Below are 22,728 nucleotides of genomic sequence, written 5' to 3'. Positions count from 1 at the left end.
CCTTGGGACCTCAGACAACACAAAGCCTTAGCCTTATTGTACTCCAGGCTTTGATTCTGTGAACAGTTCTCAGGAAGGTAGGGAACCTTGGGTAGGAAGATAGTCAATGCTGATGTCAACAGCTGAAATGGCAAAGTGCATGTTGCTGCCTGTGGGATATCTGTCATCAATCCAACCAATGCCTATGGAACAGGCCAATGAGATTTCGGGCCAGGGCCAGGGGCTTTAGCTTTGTTCAAAACTCACCTGGCCGTGCTGCTTTGTCCCTTTGCTTAGGAGAGTCTCTCTCTCTCTCTCTCTCTCTCTCTCTCTCTCTCTCTCTCTCTCTCTCTCCCATATGTGTATCTCTCTGTCTCTATCTCCTTTCCTCTCTTTCTTTCTCTCTGTCTTCTTTCTTATCTCTGTCTTTCTCTATCTCTGTCTCTCTGTCCCCCCTCCCCTCCCCTCCTCTCTTCTTTTTTTTCTTTCTCTTTTTTTCTCTCTCTTTTTCTGTCTCTGCTTCTCTCATAGTTGGAGAGTGCCTATTTTTAAAAAATGGCAACACCTAACCACGTTTTGGTTGCAATTTCTGCCTGCCTTTGCAAAATGAAGCCAGCAGTCTTAGAAACCAAGTTCAGGTTTCTGGTATAGACTTGTGTCAAGAATGAAAAACTAACCCCATGTTGCTTAACCCTGTCCTCTGGGCACTTCTCAATTGGTTCACATTTATGCAAAGATGAATGGATACAAGACAGCATAAAATGATTCCAAGAAGTAGAGAGCCAATATCTGAAGGAATTCCATAGGAGGTAGCCCCTGAGCTGGATGGGGGGGGGCAGTGGAGGCAGGGTTGTGCTTAGCTGCATTCAGATCTAGCCTCAGACCTTAGGCAAGTCACTTAACCTCTGACTGCTGATTTCTTTCATCTATAAAATTGGAACCCTACCAGCACCTACCTTTCTGGGCTCTTGGGAGGATCTAGTGAGATAATATTTGTAAAGCTCTTATCAGAATGGTTGGACATTGTGAGACCTCCCCCTTCTCTTCCTTCCTTCCTTCCTTCCTTCCTTCCTTCCTTCCTTCCTTCCTTCCTTCCTTCCTTCCGTTACCAATGAAACAATTTTATAACACAGCAGAAAAATTAAACTAATGTCCCTTATAGAAACAAGAGAGAGAATGGGGCAGAGACAGGGAATCTGTACCTACTCTCTTACTGAACTTGACTGGTTCTTGAACTGCAGGTCCATTCTAGTGCCAGAATTGGCACTGACTGAAGCCTTCCCAGTTGGAAACAATCTATTGCAATTTGTACTCTGATGACAAAGTCTTTGAGTCCATGTGGAGAAGGAGAGAGAGAGAGAGAGAGAGAGAGAGAGAGAGAGAGAGTCAGGCAGAGATAAAGAATCTGAGTGTGATAGAATCATAAAGAAGGAGGTAGAGAGAGAGACATAGACAAAATGAGAGTAGTATAGAGAAGCAGTAGAAAGGGAAGGGAAAGAAGGGAGATAAAGAAAGAATGAAGAAGGGAGAGAGAAAAGAAATGAGATATAGAGATGGACAGAAAAAAAGAGGGGGAGAGAGAGAGAGAGAGAGTGTGATGGAGAGAGAACAATGAATGAGAAAGAGTAAAGATGAGAAGGAAAGAAGAGACCAAAAAAGAGTGAGGCAGAGAAAAAGGAAGAGAGTAAGACAGAGAAGGAGAATAAAAGACGAGTCAGAGAACACCCTACCCATAGCAGAATAAATAATGGCAATGCTTAGCAGGTATGCCAGCATACCTGACCACATTCAGCCCACATTCTATTCATGTCTCTAATATGTGATTTTGGGAAAGCCATTGTGTTTTTCTTGGCCTCGATTTCTTCTGTAAAATGAGGAAGCTTGATTAAATGATATCCAAAGTTCCTTCCAGCTCTAATTTTAAAAGGTGACATGATACATTTGAAGGGACATAGGGCTTGACATCAGAGGTCCTGAATTAAAATGCTGTTTCTTATTCTTAGGCTACCTATATGAACAGGTAGGTCACTTTAGTTCTTTAAACCAGTTTCCTCATCTGTAAAATGAAGGACTAGATAGCTTTTAAAATGAATGAAAGATCTCTTTTAAAAACGTTCTCAAGATGAAACAAAACTCAAGATGATTAAACAGTAGTCAAATATTCATTTTCTTTCCTCTATCTAAAATTCATTAAATTATGACTCATAAAAATCACCAAGTTCATTCCCTTCCTTTCTATAAATTGATAGACTGAGGCTCAGAGAGTTTAAATAGATTGCCCAGTCACATAACGACTAAGTGTCTGAGATGATTCAAACCATTATCTTCCTGACTCAGAGACCAGTATTGTACTACTAGGTTCTCCCTTTTGGAAGTGAAGTCTGAAACTCACAGCAAGTAAGATTCTCCCACTTGCTTTGGTTTCTTGCTTCTTTGATTCAAATTCATTTGCTTCATCCCATCTGCAGTCATCGTATCACAGATATAATAGTATTTGCAAAAGTCTTAATTTTATGTTGCATTGGTGGGATAAATCTGGTGACCTCATGTTCTTCTTTAAAGCAGTGCAATTACTCACCAGAATCTGGATATCACATTTTCAAGAACTCACTTCAGTCCATGATAAGTGGGGGATCTTGGATTGCTCTCCCCCTCTTCCCAACTTCTACTCCTCCCAACCACCCAAAATCCAGATTCCAGTTGATGTAAAAACCCTCTTTCCCAGTGGCCAGATGGAGACAATATTTTTTTTTCTCTCATTATAATACACTGGATATTCCCAAAAAAAGTAATGGTTTTATTATACTTGTTCATTTTATAAAAAACAGATGTAGCTTGTTTATATTGAATGCTCTGAGTATTTTTTCCCTCTGGGTTTATGAGAGGCAATTCATGTAGGGCATGCTAAAAGGGCTGTTTGAGGTGGGGGGAGGACTACAGTTAAGTAGCTGGACAGGTTATTTATAATCTCTGAAAGTGGCTAGGGTTTGAGACTGGGGTTGGGTTGAGCTCATATTTGGCTTCCCAATTCTACCACAAACCTTTGTTTTTAGCCTAATTTTATAAAGGACTTGCATTTGAATCTCAGCCCTGATACAATTTTATGATATTAGTCAAGTATTTTACCTTTCTCAGAGTTAGTTCTACTGGTAAAAATGAAATGTGCTGGATCAGCTGATTTCTAAGGTACCTCCAGCTTGGTGATGCAATGGATAGAGCACTGGCTTTGGAGATAAGAGGATGGGAGTAAGAATCCAACCTTAGACACACACTTACTGTCACTTAACCCTGACGGCCTTGCATCCAGGGCTGTCTCCATCATCCTGATTCATATCTGGCCTAAGGACATATGTGCCTCTGGAGGAGAAAGTGAGGCTGGTGACAACAGCATCCCCTCACTCCAATCCAATTTATGTGTTTGTCATGGCATTACCTCCCTGATGTCATGGTCTTCTTTGAGAATGAAGGACAAACATTTCTATAATATTAAAGGCCTATAATATTTGGACTGTCAGTGTCTTCATCTTTAAATTAAGAGATTTAAGGGGCAGCTAGGTGGTGCAATGGATAGAGCACGGCCCTGGAATCAGGAATACCTAAATTCAAACCTGGCCTCAGACACTTAATAATTACCTAGCTGTGTGGCCTTGGGCAAGACACTTAATCCCATTACCTTAAATAAATAAAAGAAAAGAAAAGATTCAAAATAAAATAAGGGAGTTAGGTTAGATGATCAACAAGGTCCCTTTCATCTCCAAATCTAGGATCCTGTGAGGCATGGATCAGAAAAGGATTCCAAGTTATGACTGTCATCATGATGCATGAAGCAGAGAATGTTTGACTTGGAGTCGGGAGAACCTGAGTTCAAATAAAACCTCAGTCATTTACTAGCTTCGTGATCCTGGACAAGTCACTTAACCCTGTTCTCTTCAGTTTTCACCCCTATAAAATGTCTTGGAGAAGTAAATGGCAAACCACTCCTGTAGATCTTGCTAAGGAGTCAAGAAGAGGCAGACATAACTGAACATGACTCAAACTGACCGGAAGCAGTACGGCCCCTTCTTCCTTCTCAGGAGAGAACTTTTATCTGATCTTATAACTAAAGAATCCTAGAGGTGCAAGAAATCTCAGTGAACATTCAGCAAACTTGCTACCTAAGGCAGTGGCCATGAAAAGTGATCATCCTGTTTCTAATGAAAGACCTCTAGTAACGGGGAACTCATTACCCTCCACTTGTCTTTAGTGCATCGAAACCTCAGGGAAACTCATTCCATTTTAAAATTTAATTTAATTTTTTGTCTCCCCAGTTCTAGCATAGTGTCTGTCAAGTAGAAGTTTGTAGTTAATTTATGCAGACAGATAATGTTCTATTAGACCTCAATAATTGGTAGAGAAGCTTGCAGCTGGTTAAAAGTATTACCATATTTTCATGCTGGATAGAACCTTGAAAATTTTTAATCTGTAGTAATTCTAGGTCCTAATTTTGAACGAAACTGAGGTCCAATGAATGGCAAAGGTGAGGAGGCCCGTCTAACGTCACACACTAGCAGAGCTGAGACTAGAACCCAGGTTTCCTGGATCCATGCCCAGTTCTCTCCCACTTCTTTCATCTATCCTTGATTGAAAAATGACTTGTCCTTTAAAGAGGGGGTGTACCCCCACCAGACCTCTAGTGTAGAGTTTAGGATGTCATCCTATCAGGATGTTTATGGACCAAAGAGTCCATAAACAAAGGACAGTACACTTTGCAGCTTCAATCTTTCTCTTCCTTACAATGCTTACAAGCAGACTAGAATAGAGAAGAGCGATTCGGTTCTATCAGTCTCTCTCTTTATCGCTCACTGTCTACTCCTTAAAAATCCTGACAGATCCTTGCTGGGAAGAGGGTGGGAGTCAGTTGCTTTGTTAAATATCTTCTTGGAACAGCATCGGAACCAGACCTCGGGAGGGGGGCAGTCCCTATCTACTCTGTATACAGTAAAAAATTTCCTGCCCTGCCCTTGAAGGACTTATAGACTTCAAATCCTACAGAACATTACCCTGGTGCTTCCCTTCCTCTTGCCTTCCTGTTCAAATTATGGAACTTAAGAGAGACCACTGAGACCAAACATTCCTTGATAAAGAATTTAAATGATAAGTGATAGCCTATCTTTCCCTGGTAGGCTTCTAGTAAGGAAAACCTACCTCCAGAGGCAACCTTATTTATTATCTTTTTCTATAAATGCTGATGGTAACCTTTAAGACCATTTAACTCTGCCTCTGCTCTATTTTTTTTAAATCAGGTGCTTAACTTCCTACACCGTTTCTTCTACCTTCTCACTTTGCTCAGTTTTTGTTTCTTGTTACTTTCCTACCTTAATTTCAGTTTTTGGTTCTAGCTACCATTGTGAAAATGAGTATTTACAAAAGTGCTAGAAAAAAAAAAATTCTCTATTCTCCCTTCCTCTAAAAACAATTCATTTCACTGGGGCCAATATAGAAACAGAAAGTCCTATTTTTGTTCCAGTACCTCATTAAGACTTTGTCAAGGGAGAATTAATATGGTCACAAAATGACAGTGAATGAACACATGTTCTTACAAATACTTTTGTGTCCATATTTATTTGATGATTATATTATTGGTGTCTCATTTTTTTCCCCATTGTCCTGTCCACTCTCCCATAGTTGCATGCTCCAAATGTGTATGTGTGAGTTAGTGTTGAGTTCAAAGAGGAGTAAAATGAATGCAAATTTTTGCCTTGGTTATATCCAGGGAGCTTGTAGATGGTCAAGAAAGAAAGGTCCATTGATAAAGCTTGATTGACAGCCAGTCCTCGGAGCAATTTGCACCCTGATCAGATAGGAGTTTTCTCCCATAACCTTGGGCTCCAAATTTGGAAGCCCTTAATTGTGAAATGGTCTGCCCTTTGCCCTTTAAGAGAAAATGAGATCCACATCTTTTAAGTGTCTCTCCTGTGCCCCTCAACTGATGTGTACAGTAAATGACTGCTATCCTTATTTTCAGTCCGGATAAGATGCATGAATGTCCCGGCTCCTTTTAGCATGCTCTGACCCCATCCTGATGGCATGATCTTCAAGGACATTGTCCAAAGTCCACTTTGCACATTGGAATACTTGTTTTATTCTTGATGGTTTATCTTTTCTTTCCTGTAATTAAAAGAAGAAAGAAGTCAAAACCCAAACAACAAAACAAGCCCTGCTACAACCGTTAACTTTATATATTTATCAGGAAGTGACACTGGCTGGGCAGTAGGGGGTTAGACACATAAAGGAGAATGGAAAAGTGTAACAGCAAACATCCTGCTAGAGAATTCTCCCTCCTCCTGATCAGAGCTATGGGACCTTTTCATCTTCACTTATAACAGAGCTCACCTAATTTAATGCTTCATTTAGTTCAGCATCGGTGAGCAAAACCCTCTAAAGTCTACTTGTAGTGACCCCGGGGCTTGGCCAAAGAGCCTCATCAGTCCAGTTACCAATTCTCTCTTTCCTTTCTTGAAGATCAACTTCCATCCTCTATTTAAGGTAAGTTTACCTGAATGGACACAGAGTTAAATTCAACTATGGGACTAGTTGAGAGAGAGGACACTACATTTCCCAGATTTCCCCTGATTTACATTCTAAGAAATATAAGGTAAAATTCTGGAGGGACTGATGCTAATCCAACCTGAGTATTTGGAGTTCCAGAGCAGAGTCAGAAATAATCATTTAAGGGATTCCAAATGCAAACCAGTCAAGATTCCAGTATATTCTTTCAAATGTGTTAACTCAGGTCTGGGACTATTAAAGAGGAGGTCTTTAGGACTACTTAGTCTAGAGCCTACTGCTGTTCAAGGGAAACTCAATCCATTTGGAATAGTCACATGGTTGGGGTGGATATAGAATACAGTGTGCCCCAACAGGAGAGACCCCTGTCACAGACAGTGTTCCCCCTGTAATAATGGCAGCCTCCTTCCTGACAGCCACCAGATGGGGCCAATATTTCATCATGAGTCAAAACTCCATTTCTGAATTCTTTGTTCTTTTGAAATTTGGAAGAAAAAAAGGGGAAAAATTGTGGATGAAAGAAAACAATCACGTCATTTGTTCTGTTGCCCTGCCCGTGATGCAGTTCTCCACAAATGTGTGCTTTGAGATTAATTTAATCTCACCAGGCTGGCTGAGGGCACGGAGTCATGTTTTATCTTGCTTTAGGTAAATCGTTAGGGAATTTCATGAAGTTGTTTGATCAGAGGAGCATGATTTTTAAAAAAGTGGCCCTGCCTCCGTTCAGTTGATAATCCCATTTAAGATCAGTGTGATTCATTACGATGAGATGCTGCAAGTGGTATCTACTCATATGGGGTACATGCATGTGCCAACATACCTCCCTCATTTTCCTTTGCTTCTCTCTCTTTTCTGACCAACAATGGCAGGATAGATACCTTCTTTCTCCAAGGGTAGGAAGGATTTCCAAATGTGTAAGCAATTCCCCTCTAGGGGAATTCAATAGAAAGGTTTCCTTTAAGGATATGATACAACCCTGTGACTCTCAATGAGTTAATTTATTATGACAAATGTTAAAATGATAGTACCCTTTCAACAAATATTTATTATGAATCTACCGTGTACAAATCTCAGAAAGATTTCACTGAGCAGTGAGGTCACTTGCTCCAGGTCACACAGATGACGTGGGTCAGAGAGCCAAGACCTGACCTGAAGCCAGTCTTCCTGACTCCAAAGTTGATCCTCTAGCCACCATGCCATATTGCCACCTGTCACTCTATCCACAGATCCATCTTTCACCCTGCATTGGTAGTAGTTTACACACTGCATGTTCCCCACACTTAGGACATCATGGATCTAAACCAAAAAATGTCAATTAACAGACCAAAAACTATGGACAAAATGGGATATGACATAAGGTTGTGCTTGCCTAACCTGCATAAGTATTGGATTTGGAAGGAATGGAAGATATTATCCAGTTCAATCTGCTCTTAAATGAATGATTGAAAAAGTCTTTTTCAAATATTTACTAAACAACCCAGTAATTTTGGAGATACAGATACAAAAGTGAGACAGTCTCTGTCCTCAGAGAACTAACATTCTAATAGGAATATATAACACATATATGAAAACAATGGCCAGGAAGTTTTGTTTTGTTTTGCAAAGCCATACTGATAGTGAATAAGCCATAGAGTAGTAAAGTTTTATACCTTTTCCAGAAGTAAAGGTAGTATCAATTTTATTATTATCAGTTTTACTCTAGAATTGGAAAAGAGAAAGATGGTAGGCAAGAAGAGGGCTAAAGGGAATGCCAGACCTAAGACCTGCTATAACAGGGCTCACCAATTGGAATAGCAGGAGTATTTCCTTCTAAACATTATACTTTCAATTTTGTTATTTGTAGCAACTATAAAAATGGGTATGATTAAAACCTTGTGACTTTCTTTTTTTTATTTAAGGTAGTGGGGTTAAGTGACTTGCCCAAGGCCACACAGCTAGTAATTATTAAGTATCTGAGGCCGGATTTGAACCCAGGTACTCTTGACTCCAGGGCCGGTGCTCTATCCACTACACCACCTAGCTGCTCCCTCTTGTGACTTCCTTACCAGTACATGGGCTTTGGTTATTTCCAGTGTCTTGCCTGATCATTTATCTGATAGGTAATAATTATTAGCATTCATGTAGCACTTTATATATTGTGAAGAATTTTACAATCCATACAACTTGAAAGGTAGGTGTTACTATTATTTTCATTTTATAAATGAGGAGACTGAGAGATTAAATAACTTGGTGAGAATCACATAGCTAGGAAGTCTCAAGAGAGGATTTGAACTCAGGTTTTCTGACTCATTGTTCAGTTCTTTATCGAATGTTCTACCTAGCTGCCTACTGAAGTAAACTTAATTCTTTCTATAGTAAGTCCTTATTCACCAAGGCAGTATGGTATAATGAATAGAGAACTCGTCTCAAAGGCAGGAAGATCTGGGTTCAAGTCCCATCTCTGACACAGAAAGGTTGTGTGAACCTGGACAAGTCCTTAGGAAACTCTCTTAAGAACATATTGATGAAGAGAGAAATCCACAGAGTGTGTAGTTGAAGAAATAGCCCTGAATTTAGAGTCAAAATAATAATTCATATTTACACGCAAGATTTAGTTACATCAAATGTTTACCCTTGTCTTCTAAAACCTACAGGTTACTGTCAAGACAATAAGCATTTACTATGTGATTACAAAGGTTGGGGGAAACCATCCTTCAGGGAACAGATTCTATTTTTTTGTTTTCTTTTGTTTTTTAGGTTTTTGCAAGGCAAATGGGGTTAAGTGGCTTGCCCAAGGCCACACAGCTAGGTAATTAAGTGTCTGAGGCCGGATTTGAACCCAGGGACTCCTGACTCCAAGGCCGGTGCTTTATCCACTACACCACCTAGCCGCCCCAAACAGAATATATTTTAATGGAAAAAACAACATGTTAATAACTAGGTAATTCAAAGGAATATGTAGGTTAAATGGAAGACCAGTCTGAAAAGAGGAGGCACCAGAGCTGGTGGGGGAGTGCAGAGAAAGGACTGTAGAAGGCAGAATTTGGGCTGAATCTTGAAGATAGCTAGGGTGCTAAGAGGTAAGGTGAGGGGGCAGAGATTCTTTAGGTTATATACAAAGAGCCACTCTGCATCAATGGTAGAGTTTTAGAAAATGGAAGTTCCCAACACTAATAAAATTATCCATGTAGAGACAGATAGAGATAGAAGTGAGAGGCAACCTAATTGTAATGGATAGTGAGCTAGTCTCGGAATCAGGAACACAAATCCAGTTCCCACTCTGACATAAATGGGCTATGTGACCCTGGAGAGACCATACAATCTCTCAGTATCCTAGACAGCTCTTTAAGACTATGCATTATAGGTCTACTTTTGTAACAGGAAGGTCTACATCAGTTTTGGATAGTGGCCAGAGTTGGAGACTGAGATTTGGGAATCTGTGGTTTAGAGCTGATCATGGAAGTCCTAGGAAATGGTCAGATCTCATATGGAGACGGGAGGAAAGGAGAGTTGGGAGGGAGAGAGGGAGAGAAGAAGAAAGACACAAAGACACATGTACAGAGAGAGACAGAGAAAGAGAAGCAGAAGATGAAGAAGAAGAAGAGGAGGAGGAGGAGAAAGAGGAGGAGGAAGGAGAGAAAGGAAGGGAAGAAAAGAAAGAAAAAAAAAGGAAAGAACGTGAAAAGAAGGAAAGGATGGGAAGAGAAGGCTGAGGCCAGGATCTTGAGGGATTCCCATACATAGTGATGAGAGGGGAAAGAACAGTAAGAGTAGCCAGAGGAGGTGATCACAGATGCAGGAAGAGTATCAAGATAGTGCTGGAGAGCAGTTGCCAAAGATAACAAGACTTTCAAGGAGAGTGTGGTCTGTGTGCATTTCTCTGCAGAACAATATCAGCGTTCATTAATTCGAGTTACTGTAAAACCCCAATTTTTGTACTTCTTACAGGATTACAGGATCATACATTTACAGCAAAGAACCCCCATCCAACCATTTATTTTTTACCTATGGGGAAATGAAGCCCAGGGAACTGAAATGATGTGCCCAAGATAACTTCAGACTTTGCTCAAATGGCAACATTATGATTTGGTTCTTGTCCCTTGGAAATCATATCTAACACTTTTTTCTATACCTGCTTCTTCCAAAGAATATCAGAATTTCTATTCAAGTTCCCTTCTAATGCTTCATTTAGGTATGACTGTCCTATAGGTCCTCAAATGCTCTGCCAATGAGTTCTGAATTTTGGCAGGTCCAACTGAGCCAGAAAAACTCCAAAAAGAGCCCTGGATAAAGTTCCATCATTTAAGGACTAACTATTGGTAGAGGATCTAGCTCATTGATAAAAAGTTGAACCCAAGGAGAGCAATTCTTTTGACCATAGCCACCCATGAATCATCTCAACAAATGCCTACCACATACCCAAGTGGTGTTCTTGGTTCTGACATTTCAAAGATAAAAATAGAACAGTTCTCTCCCTTGAGGAGTTAGAGGAAAAGACATATCATTCATATTAGAAGATATGAAATGCATAGCATTAGAGCTGATCATTGAAATGGTCAGATCTATTGTGAATATTAGCTCAGAAGGTGCAGGATCTTAGGTCCCACAAAATTCCTTCCATCTAGCTCATCATCTAAACATTGGTCATAAAATTAGTTATGAAATGTTGGGTAGGATCCTCTATATCTGAGTTCTTTGGGACCATGGTGGAAATTTTTGTCACTGGGGAACAGGACAAGTAAAGATGACCAAACCTGAGAATCTGGATCAGAGAGAAAGATTCTGGCCCCTGCCCCTTCTCTATAAAGGAATCAGTGTCTTCTTAGATCAAAATAAATGAATTTGAAAAGAAACCCAAGTTATCAGCTTAGCCAGGGAAGCCCAGGATTCCACAGCAAACACTATTGTTTTACCTCCTTCCTGAAACTCCTCTCTGGCTCCAGTCTTTTCATCAGGACTCAGGGTAAATGAACCTCCATCAGTATCATTCTCTCCCGGAAAGAAAACTGGGACTTGGCATTACTAGAAAGACACGAGAAAGGAAAGTGCTTGGATCTTTTCAAGCTGATCTCCCCGAGAAGAAGGGTGATTATACTTTATAAGAGGAAGCATTGCTGCCATTAGATTTATTAATCTAACAATTTTCTGCCTGGCCAAGAAGAAAGCAAGAAATACCTACTCATGCTCAACTAATCCCAAATAACTTTCTGAACATCCCATTTGTTTTGAACTCCCAGATGCAAATTCAGGGTGTCGCCTCCCTGCTATTTCTTTATCACTTTTCATGGATTTGCTGCTTCAAAAGAAATATGTCTCACTGAATTACCCCTAAGTATATGGATTGAGATCAATAGGAAAATAAAATGTTACATGTTGTCAATTGAAAAAAATGTGATCACATTTAATCTTGGCAGATCAGTTACTTTTGGGGGGTTACAAAAGAGGAAAAAATCAGATGGAAAATCGTGAATGGTACTTAGGCAGGAGACTTGGGACTGAGCTGCCTTTATCGAAGAATTAGAGGTGAGAGGGACCTCAGAGGTCACCTGACTCAACCCCTCATTTTGCAAATTAAGAAACTGAGAGTCAGAAAGGTTAGAGGTAGAGGGACTCATCCAAGGTCCCACAGCTAGTAATTGTCAAAGTTGAGATTTGAACCCAGAAGCTTTGATGCCAAATCTAGGGTGCTTTTTACCATGACCTCTTGCTGTAGTTTGGCCATATATTATCACTTTGATACAATCAGATTTTGGGAAAAATCCCACCTGTTCCAGTTAAAAGGCACCAGAGGGAATTGAAAGGCTAGATTTCAGACTCAGCTCTGACACCTTCTGTGTCTGACTTCTGGATTTCAAGAGCCATGCCTCAGTTGCTGTTTTGGAGCTTCCCTTTGTGGAGAGGCCTCCTCCTCGAGAATGTTCTAGAATTTCAGCAGCCTTGTCACTATGGATTATTCCATTTTCTATGGGTGAGTTTCTCTTGGAGCCCAACTGAGGACTGGTTTTTAGATCTAGAAAGTCAGGAAGGGATATAGGATAGGATTTATTCTGGATCTATATCCAGAAAGATACGGGAAGAGAGCTCAGGGGAGCATGACCCTTGTTTTCCCATTACTCCACCCTCTGCTTTTTCCCCTCACCGTCTTTTCTTTCCCTCTCTCATCACTCCCCCACATATGCTACCTTCCCTTCTTAGGGTGTAAGCTGCTTGATTGAGATCAGGGACCATCTTGCTTGTTTGTAAATTCACAGTGACTGGTTCATAGCAATCATACTTTGTAAATGTTTTTTTGAGGAATTTGGATTTGATGCTCTCTTAGGACTCTTCCACCTAAAAATCTATAATGCCAGGGACTTGCTTATTATGGATAGAAATAATAAAAGCTAAAGAATATTAGGGCTGGAAGCACCCTTAGGTACAAACTAGGTTACTTCCAGCTCCAACATTCTCTGGTTTTTATTATTTCTAACCATAATCTTTTCTTTTGCTTCTTTTCTTTTTATATTTTCTATATATTATATGTAATATACATTTATATATAATATGTATATTTATTTACATTATATTTAGGAATAAACTAACATTCCTAATTTATCATTATTAATTTTTAGGAAATTGTAATTATTTAAAAATATATTGTATTTTATTTCCCCCAATTATTTGCAAAAACAATTTTAACAACTTTTTTATTGTTTTGAGGTCCAAATTATACATTGAATCTGTGATCTCATCAACTTGGTAGTTCCCTCTACTTATCCAAAATCATCATTAGCATTTATATAACCCTTAAAGATGAAAAAATATTTTTACTAGTTATAGTATATTTCTGTATATTAGATATTATAATGTTATTGTATTTTCACATGTTCACTTACTTGAGCCTTACAACAACTCAGTGAGATAGCTAGTATTATTAACTGAGGATGAAACAGGCTGAGAAACTTGCCCAGGATTACATCTGTAAGTGTACGAGGCAGAATTTGAACTCAAGTCTTCCTGAATCCATGCCCTGGATTCAATCCTTAGACAACCTAGCTGTCCATCCATGCCTGCCCAACCTTTTTATTTGTTGTATATGAATTCAAATAACAACACTTTCCTAATTAGGCTGCTATTTGAAACTCAAGATAATGAAGCAGATAATTATCAGAATATATTAAATTCTGGAACAAAAACCACCATGCCCTTTGGTTTTTTTGTTTTTTTTTTTTAGGTTTTTGCAAGACAAATGGGATTAAGTGGCTTGCCCAAGGCCACACAGCTAGGTAATTATTAAGTGTCTGAGACTGGATTTGAACCCAGGTACTCCTGAGTCCAGGGCCAGTGCTTTATCCACTACACCACCTAGCCACCCCCACCAGACCCTTTGAAGACAAGATGTTTGCTTAGCCATTTCTCCCTTATCATATACTAGGGAGCATGATTTTTGAAATCTAAGTGAAGGACTTTGTTTTAACCTCTACTGAATCTCAGTTTCTTAGTTTGACCCACATCTTTTTGAATCCTGAATACCACAGAACATCTAAAGATCATCCATCAAGTCATAAAGGTATTTTAATATTTAAAGTATTCCCATTGGCTAAATCAGAAATATTGAAGAAGTATGAGAAACCTTAGGAGGAGGCATCATGGCTTAGCAGAGAGAAAGATGACCTATTCATCAGGAAGTACTGAACTCAAGTCCTAATTTTGATCCTGGGCAAAATCACTAATGTTCTCTGAGCCCCCCTACAGCTCTCTAAGACTGTATTTTGCAGAGTAGTAACTAATCTCCACTGGTACTGGGAGTTTCCTTTTGGTCTATGGTTATGGAATCATAGAACCAATTCCATTCTATTTCCATGAATTCATATTAAATGCTTTCCAGACATTTTTGCTCTTGGTTGAGCCAATCATCTTCCACTGAGTTTATAAAATAAAAACTGGCATTATCATCAGACTGGATCTAAAATGGACCCACATTTGATCTCCAAGTTTAAGTAAGAAATGTTTATTTTTTAAAATTTTTATTTATTTTATTCTGAACTTAATAATTAAAACAATAGAAAAAAGGTGATTGTATATGAAACTAAATCTGTTTTGTACAACTTGCTATTCCTTTTATTTTTAATTTTTTGCAAGGCAATGGGGTTAAGTGACTTGTCCAAGTTCACCCACCTAGGCAATTATTAAGTGTCTGAGGCTGGATTTGAACTCAGGTCCTCCTGACTTCAAGGCTGTTGCTCAATCTACTGTGCCACCTAGCTGCCCCTTTGCTATTCCTTTTAAATACATAATTAAATTATCATTTGACTTTCTTTTTCTTCCCACTATAGAAATTACTTCCATCAGACATATATATGTATACATATATATATCTATATATTCACACATATATCTGTAAAATCATTCTATTTATACTTCTAGTTATCATTTTTTTTCTTCTGGATATAGATAATGTCTTCCTTCATATGTCTATTAGAGTTAATTGCATTATTTATAATAGTCAAAATGACTTGGTCACTTAGTTATTTTTAAATCAATTTTGTTGTTACTGTAAACAATGTTCTCTTTGTTCTTATCATTTCACTCTTCATCGTTTTCTGCAAGTCTATCCATGGTTTTTCTAAACTCATCAGACTCACCATTTCTTATAGCACAGTAGTATTCCAACACAACCATATACTACAACTTGTTCAACCCTTCTTCAATTGATAGGCATACTCACAATTTCCAGTTCTGAGCTGCTAAAGCATTTTAGAACACATAGATTCTTTCCCTTTCTCCTTAATCATCTTTGGAAATAGACCAAATAGTAGTTATTGCTTGAATCAATGAGCATAGACAGTTTAATAATTCTTTGGTCATAATTCTAGATTGTTCTCTAATTCATAGTTCCACCAATAGCAAATTAGTGACCCAATTTTTCCTAACTCCCTCCAATATTTACTGTTTTCCCCAAGAAATATTTATTAAACATCCACTACTCTTTCACTTGTTGAATGTTCTGTTTTTTTTAGCCAATATTAAATAGTTTTGGATGTTTGTTTTGTAGTATATTTTAAGATCAGGGATTGTTGGGTTGTAGATACATATTAGAAAGCTATTAATAATTGAACAATTCATAAGTTTCCTGAGAAAGGAAACAAAGATGGTAGCCATGACAGATAAAGATCCACTAGAGAAATTAGGAAATTTTTCTGCTGAAAGGGGGAAATTTAGTGGGGGGGGGATGTGATAGCTGAAGGAATTAACCTTATTTTGCTTGGCCCAAGGGTAGAATTAGGAGCACTGGTAGAAGTAACAGGGGCCAATTCAGACTAGAAACAGGGAGAAAAATTGCTAATAATTTGAACCAACCCCCAGCAGATTGAGCAGCCTCAGGCAGTGAAGTATTTCCCTAGCCTGGATAATACTTACAGGATTTTGTCAAGGTGATGATTGACCATATACAGGTTCAATAATAAGTGTTTCTTTTAACTCTGAGTCTTTGATGATGTCACGATCAAAGTTTAGTATATAAGCATTAGTTGGAATTCAAACCCAAATAGATCTTGTCTGACTCCAAGTCCTGCATTTTTCACAACTCAAAGTGAGTATAGCAGTTTTTCTGGGACAAGTATATGCAAAATGGTATCAATTGCTTATTCTCTATCCTAGGCAGAAAGGCAGAAAGGAAAGATTTCTGACTTTCTGGCTTTCCTTCCTTTCCTTTCCCTTCCCTTCTTTCTCTCTTTTTTTTTGCTCTTCCTTTTCTTCCCCTTCCCTTCCCTCTCTGAAATGAGAGGGTTGAGTTATATGACAGGTAACATTTATTTCATATCTAATGTTATAAATCTAAAGCCAATGATCCTGGCACTTAATCCCCTGGGTCTCAGTAGTAAAAGAGAGACTTGGACTAATTGGTCTCTGAGGTCTTTTCCAGTTCTAAGTCTATGATCCTATGATTCCTCCCTTATCACAAACATATTCAGACACATATGTGTACACAAACACAAACACAAAAACAGACAAATAGAGACTCCTTCAGGTTCCTCTGTGTGGGACGACAAGTCCCGGGAAATTTCAAGCTGATGGGACGTGTTCAGAAAGTTAGGAACAAGTGGAAGATGAAGGATTAGGAATAAAGTCTGTGTGTAACCTTAACTCTCATGTTCATGAAGGAAAACATCAGAGCAGCGCAGGTCGTTGTGTGTGTTTGTGGCTGTTTTTCACAAAAGATTAAAAAGAGAAAAGAAAAGGGAAGTAGGTGAGACAGCCCTGTGATCTGCAGAGCCTAAAACAATAGACTTCAAAGCTTCTGCAGAAAGAATTCTTGTAATCCACAGTTTAATTCTCCCTAAGTAGTCATTGGCAAGGTAGATCATAACAGCTTAAACAGTGATTGAGTTTTCTGGTAGGAAACCCTGAAACAGGTACAAATGCCTATTCACAAGCTAAGAAGCTCGATTTGCCCTGATGAGAAAGAAAAATAATTTCCTCCTTAATGAAATGAAAACTCCTGTTTGGGACAATGATGGGATTAAGCCAAGAATCTTGGTGGTTGAGTGGGCCTGGCCTTGATGGTTCATCGGGCCTAATATAACAGGGATGGAGGGCAGTTCCATATCAACGTCCCTCTAATTAAGGGACTTTGGAAAGAAAGCAATATATTCTTAATTGATATCAGGGAGTGAAGATATCTTTTCATGTGGGATACAAGGGGTAGAATTGCAGTAGTCAAGTTTATCTGGAAAAATTTGAAGAAAGCACATGCTTTGGTTTGTACTTTTTCCTTTTAGAAGAAGCACAGACGTGAAAAGGCATGGTCATTATATTGACCATCTTTGGTATTTAGAATGAGTTTCATTTTACAATGAATATATTACTTCCAAGGGGACAGATTTCAAATTTAAACAGAAGCATTTTGATGGAAACATCTCCATATCTCAACTGGTGATGAATTAGCTACCTTGGAAATTGTTGAAAACCATTTGGAGATAGATTGAACAATTAATCAATAGATAAATGGACAGCTAGCTTGATAGGTGAATAAATATATAATTTACTAATCTAGATGAATGTTATTTTCTCTACCTTCCCCCTTCATCCCAAACAAGTTAAGCGTTCTGAGGGCAGAGATTGTTGTATTCTTTGCATTTATAGCCTCAAAATCTAGACACGTAGTTGTTGCTTGATAAATGCTTTTGATTGGTTGATATTACTTCATGTCCCCTTTAGATATATAAGATTTTTTTATAAAATAACTCTTTGGGCACAATTCCAGATTGCTCTCCCAAATGTTTGGATCAATTCACAATTCTACTAATAATGACTTAGTTTCCCAACAGCTCTCTTTGTGTTGACAAAGAAGTGGAAAATGATGGAGCGATTTGTCACTTGAGAAATGACTGAACAAATTATGATATATGATTGTGTTGGAATACTATTGTCTTATAAGAAATGATGAGTTGAATAATCTTAGAAAGCATAGCTAGATTTGTAAATTGTTGAAGAGTAAAATAAGCAGAACCAAAAGAACACTATATTTCAAAGAACAGTAATATTCCTTTAAGAACAACTTTGAATGAATGAGTCATTTTGACTAAAATTGACTCAAAAGGACAGATGAAGAAATTTGCTATCCGCATCTAGATAAACAACTGATAAATCAAAGTATGTCTAGAATAATTTCATATATATGTATATGTTTGTATCTAATGGTAGTCATCTCGAAGGTGGGGAGGAAGGAGGAGGAGAAGAAAAAAGGAAAAAAGAAAGTTACATGATAATTTTAGTATGTATTTGAAAGGTATAACATGTTGTTTATAATAGATTTGCAGTTTCATGTGCAATCATCTTTTAAAAACTATTATGCTATGCTATGGAAATATTTATTTTATTCTCTAAATCAAAAACAAAATAAATAAAAATTTAAAAAAATGTAAGTTTTCTGATAGTAAATTCTTTAGCTTTTTCTTTGCCTGCTCATGCTTTACACACTCCCTGGTAAATAGTTAGGCTTTAATAAAAGTTTGTTGATTAATTGATTAATAGATTTCCCCTCCCCCAAGTTATTTTGTATATATTTTGCATTTACTTATGAGCATACAAATTGATTCCTCTTAATAGAATGTAACCTCTTAGAGGACAGGAATTGTTTGATTTTTTTGTTTTTGTTTTTCTGACATTTAGCCCAGTATTTGACAGTTGCTAGTCTTTTAATAAATGCTTGTTGATGGAATGATTTGTGTTTTAGCATTTGAGACATTTCTATTATATAGTAGGAAATTGGTAAATGGTAGCTGAATTGAGGAACTGAATGTTTACTAAAGTATGCAAAGTTTCTTACTTCCATTATCTCCTATAAGTCTCTCAACACCTCTGATTGGTATATATTATGTGTATATTTTCAACATATGTTGAAAATGTTTCATCACATAAATGAGATTTTGTATATTCTCTGCCTGTCTGTCTGTCTGTCTAAATTTAAGTGACTCTCACAGTCTCACATAGTACATTTCAAAGACCAACTTTGAGCTCAAGTCTTTGTTACTCAGAGTTTGGCAGAGAGTGGAAAGATACTATTTGACTCTGTCATTTATTACCATACTTAACTTTTGCATCAGTATTTATATAGGCTAGGAGTTGGCTCAACCAATCAATTAAATTCAGTTGATCAAAAATCTTCCTATCTCAAGTGATTTTCAGGGGGACCAGTTGCAACTAATCTAATCCCTCCCCGAACATAATTTAAGAAATTCCACAGCACTCCCCAGTATTTCCATGAACTGTCCATATTTGACTATCAGCCCATGTAATCAATAGTCCTCTAACATGACCTAATGGTTCCATTGATACTATTCACACTTCTCTTCTACCTTCTAACTGACTGATCCTTCACTAGGTAAACACCATCAGGGAAGGCAGAGCATTAATCTGATTGATAGAAAGGTATCTGCTACTGGCAATTGTGATGCCTTATTAACACAGACTATAGGCAGTATTTAAAAATGGGAAAACCTGGGCTCCTGAACCAAAGCTAGCCTAGTGTAGTGAGGTTACTGGTTGAATTGTATGTTTTCAAGAATGAATTTTTCTGATGCTAAATATAAGTATTCCTCTCTATAATTTCTTCCATGGTTCCTAGAGTAGTTCCCTGGGGCAAAGCATAGCATGCTAATTAATCTGTGGCAATGTGACCCAGAGGGGTCAGAAGATCTAGATTCAAGATGTGACTCTGTTTTCTCATCTGTAAATAGAGGACATTGGACTAGATAAACTCTGGGGACTATAGTATAAATCCTTCTACCTGATAGACCTTTATATACTTGGAGATGACTATTATGCTTTCTCCTAAATATTTCTCTTCTCCTGGCTAAATATCCCATTTTTTTTGCAATTAATCACTCTATTGCAGCATCTCAAGTTACTTTAGACTTCTGTCTTTGTTTTTTTAGTCATGTCTGAGTATCTGTGATTCCATTTGGGGTTTCCTTGGGAAAGATAACTGGAGTGGTTTGTCATTTCCTTCTCCAGTGCATTTTACAGATGAGGAAACTGAGGCAAACAGGTTAAGTAACTCGCCCAGAGTCCCACACACTAGTAAGTGCCTGAGGCCAGATTTGAACTCATAGAAATGCATTTTCTTGATTCCAGGCCTGGTACTCTACCCACTGAGCTCTTGCTTTTCAACATCGCTCCTAAAATGTGATTCAACATTGTAAATGTGGGCTAATCAAGGCAGGGGACAGCAAAACTAGTCCAGGAAAATGTGATCCCTCTGAAAGTACCTTAGAATCTCCAATTCCCCTGTCCCTGAGCTTCAGGAAAATTCACAGAACGTTGTATAATTTAATTATGGATTCATGTTCAATTGTGCTTCTTTCCTATTAGTCTTGTCTCTGAATTAAAAGCATGCAAACTTCTCACTCCGGCAAAGGTCTTCTGTAATTTGTAAGCTTCTATTTTAACCTTATTTCACATTACTCCCCTTCTCAAATTCTATTCTTCAAGAGCTGACATAGATATGAGTTTGTACCTCCCACTCCAGTGACTCTACAGGAGTCATCTCCCAAGTACCAAATGCAAAGTTTCCTCATCTCTGCCTCATTATAATCCTTGCCTTTTTTTCAGAGTTTAGTTGAGGGTCTACTCCCTCTCTAGACTCTCTTGTCTCCATCATTTTTTTGCCTTGCACTTTACTTCTCTATGTGTTTGGAGCATTCTTTCTTTCTCCTTCTCCTGCCCCATATAGAATATAAGCTCTTTGGGAGAAGAGATTGTGCCATTTTTTAGTTTTTGTGTCTCCCAGAACTCCATGTATGTATGAATGAATGGATGAATTGATGAAGTAAAAAAAGAGCCCCAACAACTATTTAATAAGTACATACTATTGTTTCAGATACAACAGTCCCTGCTTTCAAGGAACTTATATTCTCAAAAGGATAGTCAATACAAAAAATTGGTGACCAGGGAAGGAAGAGTTTTGCTTTGGGGAGTCACAAGAACTGTGAGTGGAGTCAAAGAGTTTTCTACTACCACACCCTATTTAGAAGTATTGGTAGTTGGTTGGTTCTTTTCCTTCATATTGAGGAAGACCAAAATGACATCACTATATGTGAGACAATTGCCAGTGACCAATACGAGCTTGGAATGCTCTACCACAGGTGGGGCACAAATAGATCATGTGAATGCCTAGGATGAGTATCCTAATTTATGGATATCACTTTTCTTTGAGGTGCTTCCATTCTGCCTTCCTCATAGAGCACAGACCCTCACTGATGAGGGCACACCATGCTGGGTGGTCCTGTGCCAGTATCTCCCATGTTGTACAATTAATTCTAAAGTTCTTCAATGAGACCTTCAGGGAATACTGGTATGGCTTCTTCTGATCCCCTTGTGAGCACTTGCCCTATGTGAATTCTCCATAAAATAGTATTTTTTTGGCAGATATAATGGCTGGCATTCTAATAATGTGTCCAGCCCATTGTAGTTGCACTCTCTGTGGTAATGTTGGCAGTTTAGCTGGAGAAAAGGCCCCAGTGTCTGATATCTTCTCCTGCCAGGTGATCTTCAGAGTCTTCTTAAGATAATTTAAATGGAAGTGATTCAGTTTTCTGACCTGGTGCTGGTAGAATGTCCAGGTTTCACAGGCATATAGCAATGAGGTCAGCACAATGGCTCTGTAGACCTTCAGTCTGGTAGTCAGTCTAATACCTCTTTCTTCCATACTTTCTTTCAGAGCCTCCCAAATACTGAGCTAGCTCTGGCAATGTGAGTGTCAACTTCATTGTCAATGTGTACTTCCCTGGAAATGATACTGCCAAGGTAAGTGAACTTGTCCACAGTCCTCAAAACTTCTCCATTTGCTGTCATCGATGGTTCCACATATGGAAGGTGTGGTGTTAGCTGATGGAACATCTAGTTTTCTTGGTGTTGATTGTCAGACTAAAATCAGCACAAACAACAGAGAATTGATCCATATTTTGTTGCACCTCAGCTTCAGAGGCTGCATTGAGGGCATATTCATCTGCAAACAGAAGATCATACACCAATACTCCCTCCATTTTGGTTTTGGCTTGTAGCCTTTTCAAATTGAAAAATTTGCTATCAATGTGGTAGTTGACCTTGAGGCCATGTTTATCCTCAGTGAAGGTGTTTGATAACATGGCTGAAAACATTATGCTAAAAAAGTATGGGAGCAAGGACACAACCATGTTTTATTCCATTGCTGATGGGGAAGTCTTTTTTTTTTTTTACTTGGATAGCAGTTCTTTATTCTTTTTTTATTTTTTTCTTTTATTTTTTAATGCTCATTTTGTACAAATGGTTTTTTTAACATTAATAAAATATTCTTGTTTAAGAGTAAACAAAATACCCCTCCCCCCATGAATATAGACTTGTATAGACTTGCTTGGGCGTTGATGGGGAAATCTTGAGAGCATTATCCAGTACCTGGGCACTCTCTGGACAATCAAATTTTGACATAATTTTCCATAGGTCCTCATAACTGATGGTATCAAAAACCTTGGTCAGATCTACAAATATTGTATACAGACCTCTGTTCTGTTCCTGGCATTTTTCCAGGAGTTTTTGGGTAGTAAATACCATATTGACCCTTCCTCTTTCCTTTCTGAAGACACACTGGCTCTCAAGGAGGTGACCATCTTCCAGGTGAAGAATCAGCCTACTGAGAAGGACTCTGGCAAGAATCTTAACAGCAATGACTAAAAGAGATATATCCCTGTAATTGTCTATTCCCAG

The 22,728-nt window shown here is 38.3% G+C and overlaps 1 long non-coding RNA gene across 1 annotated transcript; it reads right to left on the bottom strand.

Moving 5' to 3' along the window:
- Positions 1–5,577: 5,577 nt before the first annotated feature.
- Positions 5,578–15,292, bottom strand: LOC141491626 (uncharacterized). The gene is made up of 3 exons (XR_012469673.1): positions 15,212–15,292; positions 11,418–11,526; positions 5,578–6,126 (listed from the first exon to the last, which is right to left on the bottom strand). It is a non-coding gene; the product is annotated as an uncharacterized LOC141491626 (long non-coding RNA).
- Between the last annotated feature and the right edge of the window lie 7,436 nt (positions 15,293–22,728).

Source organism: Macrotis lagotis, chromosome 6, assembly GCF_037893015.1.
Source record: "Macrotis lagotis isolate mMagLag1 chromosome 6, bilby.v1.9.chrom.fasta, whole genome shotgun sequence".
Taxonomy (NCBI): domain Eukaryota; kingdom Metazoa; phylum Chordata; class Mammalia; order Peramelemorphia; family Peramelidae; genus Macrotis; species Macrotis lagotis.
The sequence above is the reverse complement of the archived record's forward strand: the minus strand, read 5'-3'. Positions and strand labels throughout refer to the sequence as shown.